Raw genomic sequence first — 19710 nt, 5'->3', positions numbered from 1 at the left:
TACTTCAACTTCTTTCCTCTTTATGTCCCTCCCACCCAGAATTTTGTAGAAAGAAAATATACCTGTTTTTAAAAAAAAATAATGCCTCAGAAATGAAAGTACAAGATTTCTTCCTAACCATGAGCCTAGAATGTAGTTTAGACAACATAACATTAGGTCTCTTAGTATATAAAAGAGGAAATGAAGGCATATTTATCAATGACAATCAATTTGAATCATAAATAGGAAGATAATTACCTAAATGGGTAAATGTGTTTTGGATAAGTCTATACCCATGAAAATAATGTTTGCTTAAATAAAAAAAAATCTTGTCATTAAGGACAGTAAAATTGGATACAGGTATGCCCCTCATAAAGGAACTCTGACCACTGCCATTTTACAAAGCATTATTAAATAACTGTAAGGAAACCCTACTGTAAGGCACAAACTCCATATAGTATCATCTGGCCAATTACCCATTTGTAACATATTTCCTGTGGCACCAACTATTCTTATGGAGAATTTTTTTTCACATATCATCATACTTATCTATAAGCAATTAAAAATTTTGTGCATGATCCTTCATCAACAACACCTTTTAAATGAAATTTATTTTCAGAATGATAGCCCTGAGGCTTTGTGAGACATCCTGGTCCTCTTTCTACTCCGAGTCAGCAAATAAAGATTCAGTGATCCCTACTGAAAAGAACTCAAAAGGCAAGAAAGAGAATTACTATATGTAAGAAACATTTTCATCTACAAATTTTTTAAGACCTCGTGGCTTATGCACATAATTTTAGCTTCTATGCAGTCTGATGCTAAATCGATTAGGTGTCTGCCCCAAGTCCAGCATTGAGATAAGTGAGCCCTCAGGTGCAGAGGGCCACCAGATTAGGAGAGGCAAACATAGATCAAAGTTCTCATTTCCATCAATAATGAGATCAAACCTATGAGTAGACCCTGCATTATGATTCTGGGTAAAATAAGAGATAAAGTATTTTTAAAGGGGAGAGGAGGAATAAAAGGTTCTTAATAATTAGAACAATTAGAATTAAATTTTCTTAGTTAATTTGAAAATGTAATTTCCTAGAATCCTCATTTGCCAAAATTCTGGTAAATTGAAATTTTACTGAGTTTATCAGTTTGTTGCTGAGTTCTTAATAAATATTACCTGAGTTCTTAATAAATATTACTGAGGTTTTTTCCCCCCCTCTCTCCTCCACTGATATTATATTCTGTTGATTTGAATACAAGTTATATCTCCTCTGACCCCAACACCTGCCCTTGAGGAATGTAAGCTTCCTGAGGAGAGTGGCTAGTCCTTATTTAACCTGAACCCAGTGCAATGCTTCAATACATAAGGGGTGCTCAATGAATGTTTGCTGAATGGAATAAAATCAATATAAAATGATATTGGGAGTTATTTACTATAAAACAGCATGGGGCAAATAAGATTCATTCAAGCATGTGATGACTTTAGTAAAACTGAATGTGGCAAATCTTCCAGTATTAATTAATTTCATTTCCCCTTGATTTATATAACCATTAAACTAACAGTATTTTTTTTGTATCATGCAGATAGTAGCTTCATATAGTCAAAAAATAAAAGAAAGAAGGAAGACATAGAGGAAGAGGAGAAGGGAGAAAGGAAAGAAGAAAGAAAGGAAGAAAGGAAAAGCCAGAAAGAATTGCCTAGGAGGCCAAAATATGGGCAAATATCAATACTTATATGTGCTTAATCTATAAAAATATTGAGAAAATCAATTTATTTTGATATCTAGCTATATTTGGATTAGGGATTGATGATTAATGAAGGAAGAAGTTAACATAGCTATCAAATCTTTTTCAATTATTTCAGAACAATAAATTCATAAATTAAGCTTTACAATGAAGGTAAAACTAGCTGGTTGAAAATTATACAGTCAAAGTATATAATTCAATCCAGAAAATAATCCTGAGTTTAACAATATTCTATTTGTTAATATAACCTAACTTACATTATTTTAAGTGATGTTTTAGAGATGCAGAATTTGTATATGATTGGTAATCTGATTTTTGCCCCAAGAGTAGTAAACTATGTCATTAGTTTATCTCACCTGTATAGTTCTGAGATTTCATTAGTAAGGGTAGAAATTCACACTGGAAATGATCACAATGCCTAATATCTTCATATCTCATATTGGTTTTTATAGATATTCTATGAATTTTTCTCAATTGTCACTAAAAGGTTTGGAGACCTTTTAGATGCTTTGATATTTCATGGATACAAAGATTAGATTGTCCATTCATTATTCTTTCCTTTTAGAATACTTTTTTCCCTTTTTTTCTGAATTGATCTCTTTAAGATCAGGCACTTCTTTAGTTTTGTATGGGTAGGATTTAGACAGAGTCTTGTGAATGTGTATCAGGCATATCAAAATGCTGCTCTTCATTAACTAATTTTTTTCATCTAGGAAGATATGAATGTAAGTATTTTTATGGTAGTAAAGAATGAGTTTTGGATGAATTAATGACATTGTAACTCATTTTTTTCCATTGCCTCTTTTCTTGATTTACTTCTTTTTGGTTTTGTAATAATGCTAATTGATCCAATCAACCAGGTTAGAAGCATCATTCATCTTTTCTTCCTCCTTCTTTTATTCCCCAATCCCCACATCTAAGAGTTGCCAACTTCTGTCTCCTTGATATGTCTTGAATTTGTCCTTTTACTTTTCATTCACACTGTCACCAACATTTCATTACCTTTCCCTAGACTGTTACAATTGACCTTTAACTGGTCTCCATCCTTTCGTTTACTCTTGTTTCCAATCTCTCCAAACCACCTGCTGTATAATCTGAACATTCCATTTCCTTACCCCTAAATTATCCATAGCTCTCCATTATTGAGTAAAGTTCAAGTACTTTAAGCTGACATTTAAAGCCCTTCAAAATCTGACTCAATTATATATTTCCAATTTTATTTTATATTACTTCCTTTTTGATAAACTACATTTCAAAGAAGCCGGATACTCCTCATTTCCAGGACAAGTCCTTACCCTCTACCATCTCCTTATAATTTATTCTTTCTGGAATGCCTTCCTCTCTAGTTTTACTTATTAAAATCCTATTAATTCTTTGAGATCAACTTATAAAAATCTATCAGTTCTTCAAGGTCCAATTCAGATAGCATCTTCTTGATGGAGTCATTCTTGGACTTAATTGTCAGGAATGATCTTTCCCATTCCTGAAATCTTATGATATTTTATATCTTTCTTAAACTCTTAGCACATTATATCAAGAACTGACATGTAAAAATTATATATAAATGGGTGACTCATAATTTCATTAGCTTACAAAGATGGTAGTTTATTACAAGCACACTAAGTAAACAATATTTTAAGGGAGACAAAGTATATATACATAGCTAAATATATTTAGGTTCCTTTAGACAATTGGATTTATAAAAGTTTTATTTAATAAGAAATGGGCAAAACCAGCTTTACTTTTAGAATCATCAAAATTCAGATCAAATTAAAAAAAAACAATGGTGTTGTATCTTTACAAGTTTGATCCTCCATACATAATGCAAAAAATGAGTTTTACATAATGAAGCCTTCTACATACACTCCATCTTTCTTATTTATTTCCAAGTTTCACCGTTAGACTGTATATATAAGCTTCTTAAGGATAGTGACTAGGTTTGATGATGTTTGCTGAACTGAACTGAACTGAACTGGACTTCTGATGATTGACATTGTATTTGTAGAATGGATAGTCAGAAACATCATTGCCAAAGCATGGAAAATGGTCATGGAAAATAGCATTAGCTTCATTCCCAGCTTAATTAAGAAATCTTTTAGTGGTAATGCCAATGAAGCTGGTAACCTTTAGCTTTTATTAACCCATGTTCAAAGACTAGTTTAATTACCTATCTCTGTAAGTAGAGATAAGTGAGAAATAAACATAATTATCAGTTATCTCTTAGTCTGGATCTCTTCCCTCATTATAATAATACTAGCTAACATTTATATATTACTTTAAGGTTTGCAAAGAACTTTACAACTCTCATTTATCCATTCAAAAACCTTGGGAGTAGGTGCCATTATCATTTTCATCTTGCAGATGCTCAAACTGAGTCAGATAGCTGTTGAGTGATTTGCTTATGACCACATAACTAGTCAGTATCTAAGGGAAGAGTTGAACTCAGCTCTTCTTGACTCCAGTGCACTACCCACTATGCAACCTACTTGCCATTATGTTCTTCAACTTGCCAGTAATGTAGTCCTACCTAGCTTGATTTTTAAAGGTGTTAATAGAGTCTGAGAAGAAATCTGTAGAGAAAAATTAGCCTAAAATCTGGCTCTGACATTTAAAACTCCCAGCTCTCTCCCTCACCTGTATTTCTTGGAGATCTATGGTTCTTCTGTTCCATTTCTTCAACAAAAATTCAATACTAGGAATGAGCCCCTGCTGATTAAAACAGCAAGGAAAATCCCCTTGCATTATAACCTATTTATTCCTCTCAGATCACAAATTTGAGCATGGAAATCCCCATGCATGGTAACCTATTTATTCTTCTCAGATCATATAAGCTAAAAAAGCTTCACAAGCATATTGGGCCTTTTTTTTCTTGGATGGCTTTTCTTTTGTGATTTGAAGTATGATGTTGACCTAGTAGTTATAAATCAAGGGGTGGGGGAGGAGTAAGAGATAACTGTTGGATTTTCTAATATATAAATTTCTTTCCTATTGAATCCAAAGAGCCTATCAACTTTAGTTTTCTAGTGTCCTAAATCCATGACAGGCCTGCAGAATGTTCTTGCCTATGGCAGAAATCATTTAGCACTCTGTTCATCATTTAAGGAGCATCGAGCTGCTGTAGACAATAAGGATGCCCATCTCAGAAGCTTTAGGAACTATCTTTGAAGGAGCTTTGAAAGGCTGGACAAAATTAGTAGTGCTGTTTATAGACTTGGAGCTTCAGTGAGGGAGGAGCCCAAAATCCACAATTAGCTTCCAGTTGAAAGGAAACTAGGAAGTGGAATGTGAAAGCAGAAACAAACTTGTAAAATGGCAAAGAAGGATGGATCGTAGGAAGCCATCTAGTTTAACTGCTTTCTTAACAGATGGGGAAACTGAGGTCTAGTGAGGTAAGGTCCCATACTGATGCATTATAGGAATCATAAAAGCATGGTAGAATGGGGATTGAAAGATTTGGGTTCAATTCTTAGCTCTTTTACAAATTAACTGTGTGACTTTGGGGTGCACAACTTCTGGGGACTTGAATTTCCTTATCTATAAAATGGAGTTGGCTTAGACAGTCTCTAAGATCCTTTCCAGAGAAATTAAGATGAATTTAATTAAAAAGCTCTTTGATGACTGCTATTCCAGATACTCCATTCCAAAGTAATTAAAAGATCACCTTCAGCTGAGGCTATTTCTGGAAGCAAGGTACAATGGAAAGAAGAATGGCTGTAGAGAAAGGTGACCTAGAATAAAGTCCCAATTCTAATGCTCACTAACTGTGTAACCTTGGGAAAACCACCAACCTGGACATGTGTTTATTTATTTGTTTAATGAGGGACATGGCTTAAATGACTTAAAAGATATTTTCTCCCACTCTAAATACTATGAATTCCAAGTATAATACATTATAGGGAAATGAGTCAGTCCTGCCATACTTCATAAATATAATAGATTAGGAACTCTGAATCACCTTGAATAAAGATATTTCAATGTCCTAACCCCTTAGGACCCCATTCAGTGAAAATTGGCTGGCATGCTTTAAAGGTAAGGTTAATGGTACACCCCACCCCAATTAAATCCTGAAGGCCTAGATGTCTCAATTGAGGCAATCAAAAGTGTAAATTAAGTGTAAAGAAATCATTGATCAACTTGAGAGAAATGAAGTAGTTCTTTGATCATTGAATGAAATTAGATGATGACAAATAGAAAATATATTAGGATTAGTTGAAAGAAGCAGATAATGCCTCTGAGCCTATTTTGTTTTATTACAGCAAATTAATTCAGGATTGGTTTTCCAGCAAAAACATTCCAGCATCTAGCCAGTCCAATGGTAGTTGAGGTTATTGCCATTGGGGGTGAGGATTGATCTCTCTATCTCTTTTCTTTTGACCCATTGATCATGATTTTGTGAACTCTGAAAATTCAGAAAATTTGAATTTCCCATTAGTAATAAGTAGCAATAGTCCCAGATCAGTGGAAGCTGATGGCCACATCTGCATTAGGAATGGAGAGACATACTGAGTATAAATTGAACACACAGAGTTAAGATACCTTCAGGACTCCATAAGGACATTGTTTTCTGAAGACCAGAAAAGAACTCTACCCAGGAAGAATTTTATGAGGGCTCCAGAAAGGAGTGGCGGGGGGGGGGGGGGGTAGGTGGGTGGGGAAACTCTCAATTAATTAGAAGATTGGCTATCTTGTTTTTAAGCTGTTTCTCACTTGCCTTGTGTATCCAGCAAGTAGTAGTGAGGCTCATTTTCTTTGTATGATATCTTCTTACTATACATCTCAGTAAAAACTCTTCACTAAAAGCTAATTAAATCTGGATGGCTGATCAATAATGAGCAACCCAGTGAGGGATCCTAAGAACAACAACACAAAAAATTCCAACTGCTCAGACTTATCCCTAAGAGGAGGAATGGTGAATTTCCCCGCAATATGAGTAGAAACCAGGAAATTCCTTATAGAGAGGTGATATATAAGTATACCAAGAACCCCAACATTGCAAAAGAAAAACAGAAAGATAGGAAGAGCTGACTAAAGTCTAATCACCTGATGGGAGGGAGGAGTGAAAAGAGAGAATAATGAAAGAGGTAATAAGTGACTGGAAGTTGGATTTCTATAGTATGGAGGACCACAATGCCACTTCTCTTTGCTTGAGGCTTTGGCAGACATCTACTAGCTGCAGATAAAGGTGAATAAATATACTTATGTCTAATTGAGAGACAAGACATTAAGTCCTCACTAGAAATAAAACATCATTCAGATGCCATTAATAAAGTGTATTACCATGACAAGTCACAACCTCTCTTTTTTCATATATAAATGAGGGAGTTGTATGTACTAAGTGAATTCTGTAGTTATGTGGTTTCTATGATATATAGTGACTAAACCTGAAAGAACAGGTGTGTCCTTGACTAGCAAAGAGGTAGTTTGCTACAGCAGCTCATGAAATGAATTAATTCACAAGAAAAACAGAGAATGGAGGCTCTCAAATTCCACCAAGTATGTTCTCCAAGAAGGAGAATTTTCATTGATTCTCTAATAATTTAAACTTCATTATAGGGGCAGTGAGGTGATGCAGTAGATTGAGAGCTGGGCATGAAGTTAGGAAGAATCATCTTCCTGAGGTCAAATCCAACCTCAGACACTTACTAGCTCTTTGTGACCCTGGGCAAATCACTTATGCTTCTTTTCCTCATCTGTAAGAAAAATGGAGAAGAAAATGTCAAACCACTACAGTATCTCTGATGAGAAAACTACAAAAGGGGCCACAGAAAATTGGATGAAACTGAAAAATGACTGAACAACAACAATAACATCTAAAAGTAGAATGAGTTGCCTCCAGAGGTAGTGAGCCTTTCTTCACTATGAATCTTAAACTGATGGCAGGATCACCATTTTAGAGGGATATTGTATAGAAGAATAGGAATGGGTTGGACTAGGTAACTTCTGGAGGGAAGCAGTTAACTAGCACACTGCATAGTGTGAATCTTAAAACTGCTCAAACTCTACCTTAAAACATTTGGTTAAGGCTATTCCCATTTAAAAAATGGAGGTACTGGATCAGGAATTTATTGGGAACTTTAAAATTACTCCACCCATACTTAGGCATACCTTAGGGGAAGATAAAGTTGTAAAACTCCTTACTGAACAATGAAAAGTACTTAACCCATAATTATAGTAAGGCAAAAGCCCTTAAGCTAGGTCTATTTTTAAATCTAATACAAAAGGGTGCTAAGTACCTATGAAGGTCAAATTAATCACTAAAAGGTCAAGGAACAAGCTTAGCAAACAGATGTGAAGTTTTAGTCTACCCAGAAAAATTGAGAACTAAAGAAGATGTGAATTAAGAATGGTCAGTCCTTTGGAAAGCATCTACTGTGATTGGTAGATGTGAAAATTTAGGGGAGGTGACATAGGAGAAAATTCTCTTTAAAAGGATGTCAGAAGGCCTCTGAACTGATTCAGCTTTCCAAAGCTGAATTGGAGGTCAGGAGTCAGAGGAGGTTCTCTCTCAGTGGCTAAACTTGGTTCAGCTTCCTGAGCTAAACTGGAGGGTCTCTCTGAACACTAGAGTTTTGCTTGGAATGACCTTGTGGTGAGTGATTAAAGACCAACTAGTTCTCTCTTAAGGCTTAGGCCTAGGCTGGCCTAGGCCCTTTCCTACTATTTCCCTGTCTTACTCTGTCTCTCTCCCTTTCTTTAATTCCTTTATTTGTATTAATTAAAATCTCCATAAAAGCCCAGCTGACTTGGATATTTCATATTTGGGAATTTTTCCCATGGTGACCACTTATTTTTGATTTAAACCCACATTTTCATAGTCACAGTTTATGGCTACCACTCTTTTGATGGTAACATTAGAATGCCAGCCCTGGAGTTAGGAAGACCTGTATTCAAATCTGGTTTCAGACACTTATCAGCTCAGCTGTGTGACCCTTGGTATGCCACTTAACTTTTCTCAATATCATGTTTTTTCATTTGTCAAAGATTGATTATAGCATGTACTTCTGAGGGTTTCTATGAGGATAAAGTGAAATCATAGTGATAATGCATTTTCCAAATCTCAAGAATTATATCAATGCTAGTTATCATCATCTTTGCCATCATCATCACAATACTGTATATACATTAGAGAAATAGGAACAGAACATGGTCAATGAATTGACTTTATCAGAAGTTCAGAGGAAACAAACCTTCTAATTCTGTTAAGAAAGCAAAGAATTAACATTTGGCATCACAAGTAGAATTGTCCTGGAAGAGTAAGGGACTGGGGGCAGCTGGATAGGCCAGTGGATTGAGAGTCAGGCCTCGAGACAGGAGGTCCTGGGTTCAAATTTGACCTCTGACACTTCCTAGCTGTGTGATCCTGGGCAAGTCACTTAACCCTCATTGCCTAGCCCTTACCACTCTTCTGCCTTGGAACCAATACACAGTATTGATTCTAAGATGGAAGGTAAGGGATTAAAAAAAAAAAGAATAAGGGACCATACAACATAGAGGAAAACAGCCTCTACTCATTTTGCTAATATATTCTGATTTTCTGTGTGGGAAGATAGTGTTTGTCTCTGTACTTCTAGATAAAGATATAGTTGAAAAACTCTTTCTATAATTTAACACATCAAAAATAACAGGTCATACTTTTTAAAACTCCTGGTTGATATATCGGCCAGGAAAAAGTTATGGAAACATTTTTTTCTCCTTTAAGAAATTCCTATCACATTTTGATATTCAGCTGTAAGTACCAAAGGTATTCTGGGACATAAAGAAGATAGAGGTGAACTAGATATCTTTACTTCCCTTCTTTAACTTCCTAAATTGAAATCTTGACATTTGGACTTTTACTCAAGGTCAGAAATAATTTCTTAACTTCTTTAAAAACACAGCTTCATTTTTCTGTCTGAGTTCTAGGAATAGTTTTAAGACTCATCACAGTCTTATTTGGAAGTCCCCATTATTATATTTCATTTGTCCAGTACAAAGAGCCCTAGGTCACAAGGCAAAGTCAATGCTAAAAATCATAAAATGAAAACAGGACTGGGCAGGATGGAGCCTTATAGATCATCCAGGCTTGTCTTCTAAGTCCTTTGTTCCATTCTATAATCACTAGACAATGATAAGAATAGCTAAATTAATCAGTGGCTTGATTTTATAAGCTATAGCACATAACAGTAATAGAGATCAGAATCAGATTGACTGGCTGAGGACAATATCATATATTCTTAGTGGGTGAGTGAGATTTCTAGAGGATAGGGGCCTTTTGAATAGTTCATGTGTCTTTGATATTGGAGGTGTATGTGGGAAATAGGAAGGGAACGAAAGAGAGACAGGGAGGAAGGCAGACAGAGACAGAGAGAGAAAGAGGGAGGGAGGGAGGAGGAGGGGACAAATGCATATAGATATATACAGAGAGATGGAAAGAGAGAGAAGAGAAGAGAGAAAGAGGGAGAAGAGGAGAAGGAGAAGGAGAGGAACAGAGAGAGAAAGAAGAGAGAAAGGCAGAGAGAGAAGAGAGGAGAGGGGGAGAGAGAGAAGATGAGGGAAGAAGGGAGAGTGGGAAAGAGAGAAATGAGAAGGAGAAGAGAAAGAGGGAAAATATAGAGATATATATAGACAAAGAAAGATAGAGGGAAAGAAAGAGAAGAGAGAGAGAGAAAGAGGGAGGGGAGGAGAGACAGGGTGTCCTTACATTTGTCAGAATGTTCTGTATCACACCCACCCCAAGTCCAACCATGGCTCAGTCCTTTTGTGCATGGAAAGCAAATTGCTCTCTAAGAGATGACAACATTTGCCACCAAGTCTGATGACTATTATTTTTGCTGTGGGAGTACACTAACCAAAGATGCCAATCCTAATTGAAAAATAAAATGAAGGGATGGTTTTAAAATATAAAATCAAAGTTGTGGCACTTTGTTCTCTTGAACCCCTCTTCCCACATAATTGAATAATTGTTCATTCATGAGGCCAAGCTGAAAGGGGGGGGGGCGTTGTTATGTACTTATCTACACAATGGTAAGAAGCAACACTCTGTTTCCTATTACTGCCAATTGACAAAGGCATGGAAGAGGGCAGCAGGACCAGGTTGCCCCAGTCGCCATGGTGCTGTGGGCTGCCAGCCTAGCATTGCACAAACTGGGCTGGTCTTTGTGCAGAGGGGCTGCATGCTGCCAGCATCACTCTCAGTTGAAAAGACTAATATTGGGGCCTTTGCGTGACATCTCGGAGTAAATGAGTTGGATACATGGGGCTTCTTGCTGCACCTGCTCCCAGCTCTCAAATTCCAGCTCCGCTGGGGATTGTTATCTTCTCCCTCTCTTTCCTTTTTCTCTTTCTCTTTGTAATTATGTCTAATCCCACAGACACCTGCCTTGGCTTTGGGGCAACACTGATAAAAAGGGGATGAAAAGACTTCTTACCATTTGTGTCAAAACCCAACAACAACAACTACAAAATGATCTCTCATGACTAATTAAACAGCACATGTCGAATGGGCAGGTGTAAGACCTTGCATATGTTTGAGGTGTCACCTGCTCACTCTTCTTGAGACTCTGCATGGCCATCTTTATCTCATTCCACATTCAGAATTTGGTCCTCTATTCTTCAAAGCTTTTGTTCTAAAATGTCTGATATTAAAAATAATTAAATGAAATGTCATATTTGTTCAATTTAGGTATTATGCTGTTAATATTCTTTGTATAATTCATTATCATAATGCTTTTCTGATACTTATTTTTATTGTTGTACATAGGTGGCATAATTCAGAGAGAAATGGGTATGGAATCAGGAAGATCTGAATTAAAATACAGCATCAGGATTTTATTGGTTTCATGACCCTGGATGAGTCATCTAACCTCTGTTTGCCTCAGTTCCCTTTTCTGTAAAATGGGAACAATTAGAGCACCTACCTTCCATGGTTGTTGTAAGGATAAAATAAAATATTTATAAATTTCCTAATATTACTGAGCAAGCTCTCTATAGATGTTAGCTATTAATATTATTATTAGATTCAAGATCATGAAATTCTATTAAAATTATTGGGGAGTCTTACATCTTCAAGAGGGAAAATATTTTATAGTTCAGTTCTCTACTCTTCCCTCCAAGATGCCTTTTTAAAAGTTATACTTAAATTTTAAAATATTCAATTAGGTTTTTTTTTTATTTTTCTGCTTTTGGTTTTGCTCCAACATAGCCTTGATTGAAATTAAGCAAATCAGAAAATTTCTTGAGCACACTCTTCACTAAAATGATATTCCACTTTTAAAAATATGTATTTCCCCCTTTTTCTTCTAACACAAATGGAATAAAAAAGATACACCTGTGCTTTTAATAATAATAGTATTTAATGTCTATAGAGTGTTTAATATGTGCCATGTACTGTGCCAAGCACTTTTACAGTTATTTTTTCTTTTTATCCTCACAATCATCCTGAGAAGTATATGCCATAATTATCCTCATTTTACCTATGAAACTGAAGCAAACCAAAGTTAAAAAATTTGTCTAGGGTCACATAACTAACAGGTCATCTCTGTGACTGGATTTGAACTCAGCTTTTTCTGACTATAGACTTGGCACTTTTATTTTCTGTGCCACAATTAAAATAAGAAGAAATTAGGACACAAAATGGGGACTAAATAAGTTTGAAGATGGCTTACAAAAAGTTTACCAGTCTCCAATTTTCTTTATCCTTTCCAATATGAAAGGCAGAAAATATTTCCAATCGAAGACTATCTTACAGTAGTACCTATGTTCTATGGACTATGGACATGGACTATGGACTAATTATACCATAGTACAATTCTGTGGAACATAGGTTACATTTTTCTTACCAACCTTATTTGTCTGTTGCTGGGCTTTCTTTTAGACCCTTAATTTGTTGGTGTATGGACATCTGTGTGACTTCATCAGTCAGTCATGTGGAGTGCCATTCCATGGAAGGAATGAGCAATGGGAATTGTCCATCTTTCCTAGATTGGGGTTAATAAATGCAAAAATGAATGAAAAAATTTGATGGTTCAACAAATGATTTTACCTCAACTATCTTGTATCAGAAGCTAGGATAGAGTACTATTCCTAGAATCAGGAAGACTCATTTTCCTTCCTGAATTCAAATCTGGCCCAAGACACTTACTACCTGTGGGACCCTGGAAGAATCACTTCACCATGTTTGCCTCAGGTTTCTGATATGTAAAATAAACTGGAGAGGATGGCAAACCACTTAAGTATCTTTTCCAAGAAAACCCCAAATGGAGACAAGAAGAATTATACATGTTTGAAATGAAAGTACAATAAAAGTTCTGGATATTGAAAGCAAGATTTTTTTTCTTCTTTTATGTAAGCTAGATAATAGTGCAGTAGTAAGTAAAACAGGGTAGTTATTATTTATGGCCTCTATTCTTCACATTAATTATTTATTTAAAATTCTTTTATTATCATGCAAAACACTTCCATATTGATCATTGTCATAAGAGCACATTGATATATAGCCAAAACCCCAAAATAAAACCATGGGGTTTTATCCACATCGATCAAACTCTAACAGTTCATTCTCTGGGTGTGTATAGCATTCACTGTCATGTATCTTTCAAGATTGTCCCAGTTCATTACATTGCTGAGAGTAGCCAAATTTCCACAGCTGATCATCATACAATATTATTGTTTCTGTGTATAATGTTCTGCTATTTTGTTCTACATCAGTTCCTGCAGATCTTTCCAGCTTTTTCTTAAATCATCTTGCTTATCCTTTCTTACAACACAATAATATCTCACCACCAACATGTACTACAATTTGCTCAGTCATTTTGCAATTGATGGATACCCCCTCAATTTCTAATTTTTTGCCACCACAAAAAGAGCTGCTATAAATATTTTTGTACACACAGATTTCCCCCTGTTTTTATTAACTCTTTGGGATACATCTTTATATCTTTTTACAACATTATAGCATCAAAAGGGAGCTTAGAAATCAATCAGATTAACTCATCTATGAACCTTCTGTCATATGATCAACTTAGCCTTGATTGAAGACCTTCAAAAAGATAGGGGGAAAAAGGAGGGGAGGAATCACCACCTCCTAGAGCAGTTCTGTGAATCTTAAAATTTCTCAGACTTGTGAATGTTTGAAATTCTCAGACTCTACCTTAGAACATTTGGTAAAGACCATTCCCCATTTTAAACAATGAAGGGACTTTGGTCAGGAATGTGAGAACTTTACATTACTCCACCCATACTTAGGCATACTTTAGGGGAAGATAAAGTTGTAAACTCCTTACTGAACAATGAAAAGTACTTAACTCATAGTGAGGCAAAAGCCCTTAAACTAAGTCTATTTTTAGATCTAATACAAAAAGGTGCTAAGTACCTATGAAGGTCAAATTAATCACTAAAAGGTCAGGCAACTTGCAAACTTGCAAGGGACAAGCTTAACAAAAGAGGTGTGAAGTTTTAGTCCACCCAGAGAAGTTGAGAACTAAAGGTGTGAATTAAGAATGATCAGTCCTGTGAAAATTTCTACTGTGATTGGTAGATGTGAAAACTTAGGGGAGGTGACAGGAGAAAATTCTCTTTAAAAGGAGGTCAGAAAGCCTCTGAACTTAATTCAGCTATGGAGCTGCATTGAAGGCTGGTCTCTGTCTCGGTGGCTGAGAGGGAATTCAGCCTTGGAAGCTGAAGTGGAGCTTCCTCAGCTATACTGGAAGGTCTCTCTGAACACTAGAGTTTTGCTTGGAAGGATCTTGTGGTGAGTTGATAAAAGACTGACTGATCTCTCTCTTAAGGCTTAAGCCTAGTCTGGTCTAGGCTGGCCTAGCCCTTTTCTCATTATTTCCTCTTACTCTCTCGCTCCCTTTCATTAATTTCTTATTTGTATTAATTAAAATCTTCATAAAAACCCAGCTGACTTGGGTATTTCATATTTGGGAATTTTCCCATGGCAACCACTATATCTTTGATTTGAAACCATATTTCCATGGTCACAGTTTAAGGCAACCACTCTTTTAACTGTAACAGTGCATGTCCCTTAACTAGCTCTAGCTGTAAGGAGGCCTTGCTTAAATTAAACCCCAATCTGTCTCATTCCATATTCTACTCATAGCTTCTAGTTTGTCTGCCATCTAGGACCAAGTAGAACAAATCTAATCTCTCTTCCACATGAGAGCCCTTTAAATATTTGCAGAGAGCTATCATGTCTCCACTAAGTCTTCTCGTCAAAGGATCATCCTTAGTTCCTTTAAGTCATTCTCATGGAGTATTAAATAGACAAAAGCTCTGGCATCTTATTTGTCTATCTCTGGATACTTTCCAGCTTATCTCAGATTCTTTGAAAAGGTAGTGCAAAAGTCTGGACATAATATTCCATGTGTGATCTGATCAGAGCAAAATACATTGGGTTTCTCTTCTCTAGTATGGAATGCTACTCTTTTTGTCATATTTTATTGAATCCAACAGGGATATAAAAAGGACTTTCAGTTTATGTCTGTAACAGTCAGAAAATAAATTTTAGACAGCATAAAGCAACACTATTTCACTTTGTCCCACTTTCTCCCTGGACTTCTACATAATTTATTTCACAATAGATAGGAGAGTTCAATTCTTGTACTTGGTAAACATGGCCTGCTATTTTGCAGCTCCATTTGAGGTCAGATGTCTGCACAAGGATCTTCAGATCTGAGTGAGTTTGAGTATCTTTGCCTTATCTCAAGCATTCTTGTTTGGGGCTCTGAATTCCATTTCACTCTTACTTGCTTCAAAGTTTTATTTCTTCTTCTATATTTCTGCTGGATACTAACACCTAGATTTACATGCTTTCATGTTTACTTGATAGGGAATCAAAGAGTTTGTTTCTATCTTTATGCCCAACCCATTATCTCTACATGTGTGCCCTCTCAGTCTGCATTTCCCTATCTCCTGCCATATCCTTTAAATGGTTAAGTTCCAGGCAATGACTGACCCTTCTCACTGTTGCAGCAACAGTGAGGCTGAGAACTTAAAATTTTTAAAACAATTTTAATATTTTCCAGATTAGATGATGATACAACTTTTTATATTCATTTTCTGATATTTTAAAACCTACACATTTCCCTTCTTCTTATATCCCTCAACCATTCCCAAGAACACAGGTACTAAGATATAGATTGAACATATATTATCATATAATGTCTTTTTTTCCTATTCATTATGTTGTGAAATAAGACAAATTGCTTACACTGGAGAAAAATTGATGGAGGAAATAAAGTGAAGAATAATCAGTTTCATTTCTGCATTTGAACTCCATCTCTTACTTCTATGGTGGTGGATGTCCTTTTCATCTTGAGACCCTTAGAGTTGTCTTGGAAACTTGCCTTATTGATAACAGTTAAGTCATTCACAGTTGATCATCCTACATTATTGTTATTCATTATTGTTATTTATGTGTACATTTTCTTGGTTCTGCTCACTTCACTTTTCATAATTTTATATTCATGTTTCCATGTTTTTTTGTAATTCTGTTTGTTATTTCTTATGGCAGTGGTCCTCCTCTCTTAACGAATCCCCAAATACTATCAGTTGTTTGTTTGTTTTTAGGTTGGTAATCCTTCTGCTTTCTTGAAGGGGCAGCTAGGTGGTATAGTGGCTAGAGGACAGGGCCTGAAATCAGAAAGACACTTACCAGTTGTGTGATACTGGGCAAGTCATTTAATTTATATTTAATTTAATCTGTTGTAGAAGGAAATGACAAAAAGCCAATTAGGGGGCAATACCCTTTGGCACAAGAGTGTACATTCAAAATAAATGCATTTACCCCCCCCCCACACACACAGTTCAATTCACTATATCCAAAAGTTCATTTTGGGTCTTTTGGTGCAGTGTGTGGTTTCTGCAGGCATCTTCATGACACCTTTTTCAAAGATTTCACTTTCTTGATTCAGATAGTTAGTGAGTTTCTTATCCTAAAACTTTTTCCAAAAGATTTTAAACTTTGCATTATAGTATACTAATACAATCCCCCCTGAAGAGGGTGTTGTCCAACACCTGGATCACCATGGAATACATGGCTGATCTATGAGGTATATGAATTGCCAAAAGAAAGTAAAAAAAAAAAAGAAAAGAAAAAAAATCAAACAGATTGTATATAAAAATTCTGAGTAAGCAAGAATAAGCCCATAACAGATCCTAGAATCAGGGCCCAATAAAGTAATTTACATCCCACAAGACTGTAGGACCCTTGCATCAATGGGTACTTACCCAATCAGAAGTCAGAACTACAGAAAATTGCCATACTATGAAAGAGAGAAAAGGCCTAGACTCTGAAGCAAAAGGGAAATAGCATTCCCTGGTCTGATGTTACCTTCACTCACAGGGATAGGGGAGCCAAAATGGCAGACAAACTGAGGTACTTGTCTGAATCTGGATCAGGGAAATCCTGCATCTGAAATTGTTAAACAGCTGCTTCCTCAAACCCCAAAACAAGTCCTCTATCTTGGTGCAAATTCTCATCAATCCCACTGGGATTGGTTGGTCTCCTTGACCTTGTGCTTCTTGACAGATTCTCAATAATCTTGAATAGCCTCCTATGTTACTTTCAGTCATATAGTCTAAAATTATTGATAATTCTTATTTTAATAATGAAATGCTAATATTTTATATTTATTTTGTATCCCACTATGAGATCATATTATGAATATATTATATATTATCTTCGTTAGTTTCTTCACTGATTCTCAAGTTATCTAAGTACATCATCAAGTCACATGTCAATAGGGGATCTTTGATCTCATCCTTACCAAAATTTAGGGTTTTTTTTGGTTCTCTTGGCTTGTGTTTTACATTGCCTGTAAAAAGAAAGCTTGTATGATTCTCCATGGTAAACAAGTCTAGTACTTGATTTTAAATATTTGCTTTCAATCATATATAAGATGAACCTTTTGATATCTAATCCTTTTGGATTTTTAACTTAAATATGTGTTGGCTCAAAAAGGCCTGAAATAAAATTTTGCCTTGGGCATTAGCTTTATGATCCTGAATAAGTCCCATAACCTCTCTTAGTCTCAGTATCCTCATCTTTAAAAGGGGAATAAAAATAGCACCTACTTACTAGTATTGTTGTAAAGATCAAATAAAATAACAAATGTAAAGGTCTTTTCACACTACATAACTTATTTATTATTGTTGTTATTTTTATTGGGGCAGCTAGGTGGCAAGAAAGAGTGTACCTTGAATCAAGAAGAGTCATCTTCTGGAGTTCTAATCCAGGCTCAGATTACTTACTAACTACGTGAACCTAGGCAAAATTATCTTTGCCTCAGTTTCCTCATCTATAAAATAAGCTGGAGAAGGAAGTGACAAATCACTCCAGTATCTTTGTCCAGAAAACCTCAAACAGGGTTATGAAGAGTTAGTCAATAATGAAAAAATGAACAACAAAAACAATTATTATTGTTATTATTATTTCCAGTCACAAGTTTCATCTCAACAAATCTCAGTAATATCTGTTAGATCAAATCACCTTTTTTCACTGTTCTAAAGCACAGGCTCACATAGACTGTCCTATTGTAGAAAAGCTTCAAGTACAGTCCTGACTTGTGTTACCATTATATGGTTGAGCTTCTATGTTAGGAACTAGAGCATTCACAAATATGTTCTCTATCTATTCTGAATAAAATAGTGGGAAGGACACTGAGCCCAGGGAATATTTGGGTCTAAATCTTGCCTTCCCTGTAGACTAGTTGTATGATCTTGATCAAGTCCCTTAATTTCTCTGTTTCAATTTGCCTTTTAAAATGAAGATGTGAGTGAATCTTTGACCTGTTATGACTAGCATCCCATCCAATACTGGAGAGCACTCAGCATTACCTGAACTTTTTATTTCTCTCAGCATCTTAGAGGAGCAGGTTCTTAATCACTATTTGATTTACTCCATTTGGCTCCTGCCATCTTTCACTGATATTAAGAACTGTGCGTTGGACTTCTTCTCCATTCATCAGATTGTTTGGTTCATGTGTTCCCACCTGTTGGCCATTCCTTACAACAACTACCATAGCTGTAATCCACAACCACAATAAAATCAAGCATTTAGGTAATGATTAAAGGTTTACAAAGGGCATTATTTTATTTGTTCTCCACAACAAACCCATAAAGTAGGTCCTATTATTATCCTATTCCTATTTTATTTTAAAGAAAAGGGATATACAACTAGTAAATTTTTCTGAAGCAGGATTTTAATTCAGATCTTTATGACTCCAAGTCCAGCACTCTATCCATTATGTTACTTAGCTTCCATTTTGTAATATCTCTAGGGTGTGCTTTACCAAATCACCTCTATCAGTGTCACTATTTTAGAAAAGCATTTAATCAGAGAGGTATGGTAAATAAATTGGCTATTATCAGATCCAAATGCAATGGGCACTTCTCATTCCTTGACCTTCCTCCATTTACCCCACTTCAACTTTGATAAGTAATACACAGTTTTTTGCTCAGCTTCTAGAAGTAAATTGGGGGTAAAGGGGTTTTCATTCATGAGCTTGGGGATAACTGGGACTGCTTTAGTGAATACAAGAATCTTCATGTCTCTCTCAAAGATTGCATGTGCTGGGGTAAGTAATGAGCAATATAGGATTGGTTTTGCTTTTCCTGACTCTATATCTCCCAATTTCCCTCACTTGGTTTCAGGCTTCTTTTCTTTTAATTAACTTTTTTAAACTTTTGAAATATTTTTCCATGGTTTCATAATTCATTTCCTCTCCCTCCTCTCTTTCCTCCTCCCTCCTGGAGCTGAGAAACAGTTCCACTGGGTTATACAAATGGTGGGCTTCTTTTTCAATGTAGACTAGATATGCCCATTGTTCTATATTCATCACTGTCATCATCCTCATCAAATTTCTATGGGCCTCAGTCTTCATATCAGTAAGTAAAGGGAATAGATATCCAAGGTCTTTTTGGTTCTATATATGTGATCCTTGGAAAGGATGGGATGTACCTCCCCTTTCTATAATTCTTAAAAACATTTACCTGCAGAAAGCAAAGTCA

The sequence above is a fragment of the Monodelphis domestica genome, chromosome 3 (assembly GCF_027887165.1).
Source record: "Monodelphis domestica isolate mMonDom1 chromosome 3, mMonDom1.pri, whole genome shotgun sequence".
Classification (NCBI taxonomy): Eukaryota; Metazoa; Chordata; class Mammalia; order Didelphimorphia; family Didelphidae; genus Monodelphis; species Monodelphis domestica.
Note: the sequence above shows the minus strand (reverse complement) of the source record.